At 38.3% G+C, this 10,103-nt stretch overlaps 1 non-coding gene across 1 annotated transcript; it reads left to right on the top strand.

Moving 5' to 3' along the window:
* The first annotated feature begins 2,556 nt into the window (after positions 1-2,556).
* On the top strand, positions 2,557-2,666 carry LOC132366822 (U6 spliceosomal RNA). The gene has a single exon (XR_009503545.1). It is a non-coding gene; the product is annotated as a U6 spliceosomal RNA (small nuclear RNA).
* Positions 2,667-10,103: the final 7,437 nt, after the last annotated feature.

Here is a 10,103-nt window from a genome sequence, read left to right as displayed (position 1 = left end):
AGAAATCTATAATTTAGCACTTTTCCTTAAACATTCAAAATATATATTTACATGAAACCTTAAAGTATTAAGTTTTAATTCAAAACAAATGGCTGAGATGGGAAAGCCAGATGTTTCAGTTCATTCTCTAAAAATGCAGCAGGCTGAGGTATGGGAAATGTTGGGAAAATATAGAGTTCTATATGTATTGTCAGGGTTTAAAAGTAGAATTTAGGAAAACTTAAAATCATGTGTAGATCTGACATGTGTCCACTCCTATTAGGACAGTGACTGGTTGTATATAAGGAGTAGATCTGGTCTTTGAAAATATAAGCAGCTAAACAGGATATCAGTAATTTAGACAAACTGATCAGAAATGGACTTCAGGGCTACAAGAGCACTGGAGTACTTTACAATAAGCTGTGCTGGATATGGTTGCTCCATCCCTACCACCTTCAAGGGTGCTTTTTTGTATAGCAAGAGCAGAAAGCTAAATAATTTTTTTCTAGATTTCCTTACTCATATGGAATGCAATTAGGTTCTTTCAATTAGATGCATTCATATAAGTGTTTTTAAGTGAAAAAATGAAAGGAAGCCATCTTTCTGCTGATTTTTGTTGGTTTGTTGTTATTGCAAGCAAGTGTGAGGATGTGACTTTGTTTTGTGGCTTTGTTTTAGAATCCAGTTTCCAGCTTCACTGGTGTTTAAGTAAGTTCGGGGGGGACAACTACTTCCTGATTCATCCAGACAGTATGTCAAATTCAGTGGTTCAGAGGTGACCTCTTGATTTTCCACTTTTCTGATTGTATCAGAGGTCAACCCTTGGTTGATCAATTCAGTATGTAATGTTCTAAGGAATACCTCAGAACCTACTCTTCCAATAGTTCTCTGGATTAAATCCCATCCTGTACATAATAGTGCATTCTGTTAGAGAAACCAAGAAGAAATAGTCAGTTTTCTGTATGGAATTAATTCTACTGTTGTTTGAGAAAGTAGTGTGTTATCCATACTCAAAATTTGGTGTAATAGAAAATGTATACAATTGTAACCCATAGATATCTCCAAATGTATACATGAGTAGGTTAATATAACTATCCCTCGAACAGGAAAATGTCTCTAATTCCACACTTTGAGTTCTTTTTTCCTTAATTCACAGATGCATTCTTACTCCCTGCCCTCCCCGCAATGTGGTATACATTTACTGAAATAATTATCATGACTAATAGTTAAATAGAAAAAAAATATACTATTTTGTCAACAAGGGAACATCCTTGGTTTCATTATCAGTTAGCCAAAAATTGAGTCAATACATAACCACAAACATACACAGAGGTATTAAACCTTATCTTCCCAGACCTATTAACAAAAGGAAAAGTTTATGAAAGAAAAAAGTTATACTATTCTTTCAGTATTTTATTCAATTTGATTGCTTCCCTTCCTTACTCAGAGTCTAAAACTGTATTGAGTTACAAAACTTTGCCCTAACATTTACCTGAGCTATACCTGAAGAAATCTTTTAAACAGCTTTTCTTAAAATTACTTAATGGAAAGGGTACTTGACAGGGAAGAAGGAAAAGCTTGAGTGTTTATGGCTGCAGCTATTAACTAGTGAAGATCACTTCATTAGACCTCTCTGGGGCTTAGCTTACACTTCAATTAAAAATTAAAGGTGACCTAAATGATCTCTAAAACTTCCTATAGGTCTAAGATACCAGGTTTCTCTTCTGGCTATGCTATTCCAGGAAGGAATATATAAAAAGAGTGTTTAAAATGGCCTCTTAGATTATGGAAGGAAAATGCTAAATTAGAACTTATTAATTAAATATGCAGAGAAACATGGGAAGAAATAAGACATTTCCTAAAGGAGAATCCATAATTTAATGCAGATTTTAATTAATATAATACCACAAACTATCAATAAATATTATGAAAGGTGCTTCTCTTTCCACCATGCTTACTACACTCCCATATGTCTTGCTACTGTCCCCTGGGAGAAATGCTGGCACATATTTTCCTAAACCTTAAAAATGTACTTATCTACAAAGTTGTGTGTTTGTTGTTTTTCTCTCTTAAAAGAGAAAAAAGGAAAATATCTGAAAGTCATAATTTTCAAGGTGATTTTTTAGGGAAGCACAAAGATGAAGAAATTTTGTCTGTTAAAAGATATGATGTTTGTGATAGTCGATTATCCCTAGGATATTTACTTTTATTAAAACCTGTGGCTTCACTTTCTTAATATCTTTAGGGCTAAGATTGCTGAGATATTAGGAGAAGACAGCAATGACAAAAATATTTTGGAATTTATCATCATTCTATCTAAAATGCCTTTATTTTCCTTGAGTTTACTGCATATATGAAAAAGAAAAACAAAGGTCTATGAGAGAAGCCTTAGAGTTCATATTTCATTATAAAAGTTACAAATTAATTTATTTAATTACCAAAATCCATCCAATACTATCAATTTGTTCTCTCAAATGCATGGAACAGTGCATGGAAAGGTGCCTTATCAATAGGATATTAGGGCATTTTCCATGGGCTAGGTTAGACGCAAATTCTTCATGAAAAGAAAAAGCTTTAGTGCTCACTTTGGCAGCACATATACTAAAACTGGAACAATACAGAGAAGATTATTAGCATGGCCCCTGCACAAGGATGACATGCAAATCTGTGAAGCATTCCATATTTTTAAAAAAGCAGTATAATTTCAGCTATATTTGTAAATATCTGGAATTTGAGAAAAAATAGTTCTTTAAACATTGTTTAGACTGCACAACCAGTTTGACCTTTGCCTAAGCACCCTAGTCAATTAGGACATTGAGTATAATGATTAATGCAATGAATTGACTAACTGTATGACTGAGCTAACCAAATAATATAATTCACTTAATGTGAAATATGTGCAGTCTAACTGTTGTGTAATTCATTAGTTCCACTATTTTGTTCATGCTCTGAGAAATCCCTGACCTCCTCTGTTCTGCAAGATAGCACCTTCAACAACTAAATAGGCTACATGCATCATATTGCTGGGAAACTCAAATACATAAACACAAACAAATACTAACAGAGAATTAGAATTGATGAATCTAGCTTCCTGCAAATTTCTATACTGAAAACTAGGGGAACCTTGAAAGAAACAGGAAAACAGGTTGTGGGTTAAAGATTCTGTGTTAATAATTTTCTTTGCACAAAGACTGTCTACCTAGTATGGTACTTTTGAATACTAGAGAGCAGAAAGACAGAGTTTCCAAGCAAAGAAAGTTTTAAATACAAGTGTCAATAAGCAGGACCTTATGGGGCCTTCCCAGAACAGACCCTCCCCCTTCCATGTTCTCCACCTGGCTCTTGTCTATAGAAAAACTTTAGCCTCCTAGGCTGTCCTCAGGTTCCAAAGAGTAAATATAATCAGAGTAGTGACAAAATGCAGAAAGAAAGGAAAACAGTCAAGCAAGACAAAATAATAATAGTTTAGCCATTAAACAAAGTCAAGGACCTTTAATCCCTCCTCAAGGGCTATAGATAATATTCTGAAACATATCTTTGTGCTGTTTTACAGATACTGAAACCCCCACCAGGTGGAAGAAGTTAACTATAGCTGCCCACAAGCATGTAGCCATATTAGTTAGAACCAGAAGGTTGATGATGTTGACTCTTGATTACCTCACCACCAACCAATCAGAAGCATGTCCACAGCTGATCATGCACCCAGTAACCCCTCTCCCTCACCCTGTCTTTAAAAATCTTTCCCTGGAAGCCATTAGGGAGTTTGGGCCTTTTGAGCACTAGCCACCTGGACTCCTTCTTTGGTGCCCTGCAATAAATGCTGCACTTTCCTTCACCACATCCAGGGTCAGTAGACTGGCTTTGCTGCACGTGGGCAAGCCAACACAAGTTTGGTTCAGTAACACAAGGAGTGTGGATGTACTACTAGATAGCCTCATTAGTATTAGCCTTGTACATAGGTAAATACCCACATACACCCTGCAGCCCAGTGGAAAGGACACAGGCTTTGGGTCTAACAAAGCTCATCATCACATTTCAACCAATTTTATTGCATTTGACTCCAAAACAAATCCTGTGTGTTATAAAGGTAGGGTGTCTTTCTCACATGAGATAAGGAAACTCACATTCAGAATAAATAAGTGACTTGCCAATGATCACAAAAGTAATAAATATTAGAGCCAGGTATACCCAGATGTTTTAATTCTGAATTCACTGCTGTTTTTTCTATTACAAATTATTAAATCTTGCATGTTTCAGTTGCAAATGACCAAAGTGTCAACTTACGTCCCATGGGGCTCTTTGGTGGGGTTAATGCTGGACTCTGGGAGGGCTCACGTCAAGGAGGACTTCCCAGAACATCTGCTGCCAGTGTCCCTATCCTCACGGTGAGCCAAGGCCACCCCAGCTTCTGCAGAAGATCCTCTAACACTAGCAGTATCCTGAATTTTATATGTATAGAATCATATCACCAGACAGGCCTTCTGGATCCTCCTCAAGAAGCTGACATATGCCTCAAACAAAAATGTCACCAAGCAAGAGAGATGAATCAAAGATTTAAACATTAACAAAAAAAATGAGGAGGAGCTTAAAGATGGCAGAAGAGTAAGGCGTGGAGATCACCTTCCTCCCCACAACTACATCAGAAATACAGTAACAACTGTATTTACAGGAACAACTCCTACAGAACACCTACTGAAAGCTGGCAGAAGACCTCAGACCTCCCAAAAGGCAAGAAATTCCCACATACCTGGGTAGGGCAAAAGAAAAAAGAAAAAACAGAGACAAAAGAATAGGGATGGGACCTGCACCAGTGGGAGGGAGCTGTGAAGGAGGAAAGGATTCCACACAGTAGGAAGCCCCTTCGTGGGCAGAGACTGCAGGTGGCGGAGGGGGAAAGCTTCAGAGACACAGAAGAGAGCGCAGCAAAAGGGGTGCGTAGGGCAAAGCAGAGAGATTCCCGCACAGAGGATCAGTGCTGACCAGCACTCACCAGCCCGAGAGGCTTGTCTGCTCACCCAATGGGATGGGTTGGGGTTGGGAGCTGAGGCTCGAGCTTCAGTCAGATCCCATGGAGAGGACTGGGGTTGGCTGTGTGAACACAGCCCGAAGGGGGTTAGTGCACCACAACTAGCCAGGAGGGAGTCCGGGAAAAAGTCTGGAGCTGCTGAAGAGACAAGAGGCTTTTTCTTGACTCTTTGCTTCCTGGTGTGCAAGGAGAGGGGATTAGGAAAGCCGCTTAAAGGAGCTCCAGAGACGGGCGTGAACCACAGCTTTCAGCACGAACCCCAGAGACGGGCATGGGACGCTAAGGCTGCTGATGCAGACACCAAGAAGCCTGTGTGCAAGCACAGGTCACTATCCACACCTCCCCTCCCGGGAGCCTGTGCAGCCCGCCACTGCCAGGGTTCCGTGATCCAGGGACAACTTCCACGGGAGAACACACGGTGCGCCTCAGGGTGTTGAAACGTCAGGCCGGCCTCTGCCGCCGCAGGCTCACCCCGCATCTGTACCCTTCCCTCCCCCCGGCCTGAGTGAGCCACAGCACCCGAAGAAGATGCTCCGTTAACCCCGTCCTGTCTGAGCGAAGAACAGACGCCCTCACGCGACCTACATACAGAGGCAAGTCCAAATCCAAAGCTGAACCGCAGGAGATGTGCGAATAAAGAAGAGAAAGGGAAAATTCTCCCAGCAGCCTCAGGAGCAGCAGATTAAATCTCCACAATCAACTTGATGTACCCTGCATCTGTGGAATACCTGAATACACAACAAATCATCCCAAATTGAGGAGGTGGACTTTGGGAGCAACGATATATATATATATTTTTTCCCCTTTTTCTCTCTTTGTGAGTGTGTATGTGTATGCTTCTGTGTGTGATTTTGTCTCTATAGCTTTGCTTTTAGCATTTGTCCTACGGTTCTGTCTGTCCATTTTTTTTTCCTTTTTTCCTTTTTAAAAATTGTTTCTTAATAATTACTTTTTATTTTAATAACTTCTTTTTATTTATTTTACTTTATTTTATCTTCTTCTTTCTTTCTTTCTTTTTTTTCTCCCTTTTATTCCGAGCCATGTGGATGACAGGCTCTTGGTGATCCAGCCAGGCATCAGGACTGTGCCTCTGAGGTGGGAGGGCCAAGTTCAGGACACTGGTCCACAAGAGACCTCCCAGCTCCATGTAATATCAAATGGCAAAAATCTCCCAGAGATCTCCATCTCAACGCCAAGACCCAGCTTCACTCAACAACCAGCAAGCTACAGTGCTGGACACCCTATGCCAAACAACTAGCAAGACAGGAACAAAACCCCATCCAGCAGCAGAGAGGCTGCCAAAAATCATAATAAGGCCATAGACATCCCTAAACAAAACACCAGACAGGGACCTGCCCACCAGAAAGACAAGATCCAGCCTCATCCACCAGAACACAGGCACTAGTCCCCTCCACCAGGAAGCCTACACAACCCACTGAACCAACCTTAGCCACTGGGGAGAGAAACCAAAAACAACCGGAACTATGAACCTGCAGCCTGCAAAAAGGAGACCCCAAACACAGTAAGTTAAGCAAAGTGAGAAGACAGAGAAACAAACAGCAGATGAAAGAGCAAGGCAAAAACCCGCCAGACCTAATAAATGAAGAGGAAATAGGCAGTCTACCTGAAAAAGAATTCAGAATAATGATAGTAAAGATGATCCAAAATCTTGGAAATAGAATGGAGATAATACAAAAAACGTTTAACAAGGACCTAGAAGAACAAAAGAGCAAACAAACAGTGGTGATGAAAAACACAATAAAAGAAATTAAAAATCCTCTAGAAGGGACCAATAGCAGAAGAATGGATAAGTGACCTGGAACATAAAATAGTGCAAATAACTACTGCAGAGCAGAATAAAGAAAAAGGAATGAAAAGAATTGAGGACAGTCTCACGGACCTCTGGGACAATATTAAACACACCAACATTCGAATTATAGGGGTCCAAGAAAAAGAAGAGAAAAAAAAAGGGACTGAGAAAATATTTGAAGAGATTATAGTTGAAAACTTCCCTAATATGGGATAGGAAATACTTAATCAAGTCCAGGATGCACAGAGAGTCCCATACAGGATAAATCCAAGGAGAAACACACCAAGACACATATTAATCAAAGTATCAAAAATTAAATACAAAGAAAAAATATTAAAAGCAACAAGGGAAAAACAACAAATAACACACAAGGGATTCCCCATAAGGTTAACAGCGGATCTTTCTGCAGAAACTCTGCTAGCCAGAAGGGAGTGGCAGGACATATTTACAGTAATGAGGGAGAAAAATCTACAACCAAGATTACTCTACCTAGCAAAGATCTCATTCAGATTTGACGGAGAAATTAAAACCTTTACAGACAAGCAAAAGCTAAGAGAATTCACCACCACCAAAACAGCTTAACAACAAGTGCTAAAGGAACTTCTCTAGGCAGGAGACACAAGAGAAGGAAAAGACCTACAATAAGAAACCCAAAACAATTTAAAAAAATGGTAATAGGAACATACATATCGATAATTACCTTAAATATAAATGGATTAAATGCTCCAACCAAAAGACACAGATTGCCTGAATGGATACAAAAACAAGACCCATATATAAGCTGTCTATAAGAGACCCACTTCAGACCTAGAGACACATACAGATGGAAAGTGAGGGGATGGAAAAAGATATTCCATGAAAACGGAAATAAAAAGAAAGCTGGAGTAGCAATTCTCATATCAGACAAAATAGACTTTAAGACAAAGACTAATACAGGACACAAAGAAGGACACTACATAATGGTGGAGGGATCAATCCAAGAAGAAGATATAACAATTTTAAATATTTATGTGCCCAATATAGGAGCGCCGCAATACATAAGGCCAACACTAACAGCCATAAAAGGGAAAATCAACAAGAACACAAACATAGTAGAGGACTTTAACACCCCACTCTCACCAATGGACAGATCATCCAAAATGAAAATAAATAAGGAAACACAAGCTTTAAATGATACATTAAACAAGATGGATTTAATTGATATTTATAGGACATTCCATCTAAAAACAGCAGTTTACAGTCTCATCTCAAGTGCTCATGGAACATTCTCCAGGATAGATCATATCTTGGGTCACAAATCAAGCTTTGGTAAATTTAAGAAAATTGAAATCATATCAAGTATCTTTTCTGACCTAACACTATGAGACTAGATATCAATTTCAGGAAAAAATGTGAAAAAAATACAAACACATGGAGGTTAAACAACACACTACTTAATAACCAAGAGATCACTGAAGAAATCAAGAGGAAATTTTAAAACATCTAGAAACATGTGACAATGAAAACACAATGACCCAAAATCTATGGGACACAGCAAAAGCAGTTCTAAAAGGGAAGTTTATAGCAATACAATCTTACCTTTAGAAACAAGAAACATCTCAAATAAACAACCTAAGCTTACACCTAAAGCAATTAGAGAAAGAAGAACAAAAAAAACACAAAGTTAGCAGAAGGAAAGAAATCATAAAGATGAGATGAGAAGAAAATGAAAAAGAAATGAAGGAAATGATAGCAAAGATCAATAAAACTAAAAGCTGGTTCTTTGAGAAGATAAACAAAATTGATAAACCATTAGCCAGACTTATCAAGAAAAAAAGGGACAAGACTCAAATCAACAGAATTAGAAATGAAAAAGTAAAAGTAAAAACTGACACTGCAGATATACAAAGGATCATGAGAGATTACTACAAGCAACTATATGCCAATAAACTGGGCAACCTGAAAGAAATGGACAAATTCTTAGAAATGCACAACATTCCAAGACTGAACCAGGAAGAAATAGAAAATATGAACAGACCAATCACAAGCACTGAAATTGAAACTGTGATTAAAACTCTTCCAACAAACAAAAGCCCAGGACCAGATGGCTTCACAGGCGAATTCTATCAAACATTTACAGAAGAGCTAACACCTATCCTTCTCAAACTCTTCCAAAATATAGAAGAGGGAGGAATACCCCCAAACTCATTCTACGAGGCCACCATCATCCTGACACCAAAACCAGACAAAGATGTCACAAAGAAAGAAAACTACAGGCCAATATCACTGATGAACATAGATGTAAAAATCCTCAACCAAATAGTAGCAAGCAGAATCCAATAGCACATTAAAAGGATCATACACCATGGTCAAGTGGGGTTTATCCCAGGAATGCAAGGATTCTTCAATATACGCAAATCAATCAATGTGATACACCATATTAACACACTGAAGGATAAAATCATATAATCATCTCAACAGATGCAGAGAAAGCTTTTGACAAAATTCAACACCCATGTATGACAAAAACCCTCCAGAAAGTAGGCATAGAGGGAACTTTCTTCAACATAATAAAGGCCATATATGAGAAACCCACAGCCAACATCATTCTCAATGGTGAAAAACTGAAATCATTTCCACTAAGGTCAGGAACAAGACAAGGTTGCTCACCCTAACCACTATTATTCAACATAGTTTTGGAAGTTTTAGCCACAGAAATCAGAGAAGAAAAAGCAATAAAAGGAATCCAAATCGTAAAAGAAGAATTAAATCTGTCACTGTTTGCACATGACATGATACTATACATAGAGAATCCTAAAGATGCTACCAGAAAACTCCTAGAGCTAATCAATGAATTTGGTAAAGTAGCAGGATACAAAATTAATGCACAGAAATCTCTTGCATTCCTATACACTAATGATGAAAAATCTGAAAGTGAAATTAAGAAAACACTCCCATTTACCATTGCGACAAAAATAATAAAATATCTAGGAATAAACCTACCGAAGGAGACAAAAGACCTGTATGCAGAAAATTATAAGACACTGATGAAAGAAATTAAAGATGATACAAATAGATGGAGAGATATACCATGTTCTTGGATTGGAAGAATCAACATTGTGAAAACGACTATACTACCCAAAGCAATCTACAGATTCAGTGCAACCCCTATCAAACTACCAATGGCATTTTTCACATGTAGAAAAAATTTTTACAATTTGTATGGAAACACAATTACAATTTGTATGGAAACACAAAAGACCCCAGATAGCCAAAGCAAACTTTACAAAGAAAAAGGGAGCTGGAGGA

This window comes from Balaenoptera ricei, chromosome 5 (assembly GCF_028023285.1).
Source record: "Balaenoptera ricei isolate mBalRic1 chromosome 5, mBalRic1.hap2, whole genome shotgun sequence".
NCBI lineage: Eukaryota > Metazoa > Chordata > Mammalia > Artiodactyla > Balaenopteridae > Balaenoptera > Balaenoptera ricei.
Note: the sequence above shows the minus strand (reverse complement) of the source record. Positions and strands in the feature narration are given on the sequence as shown.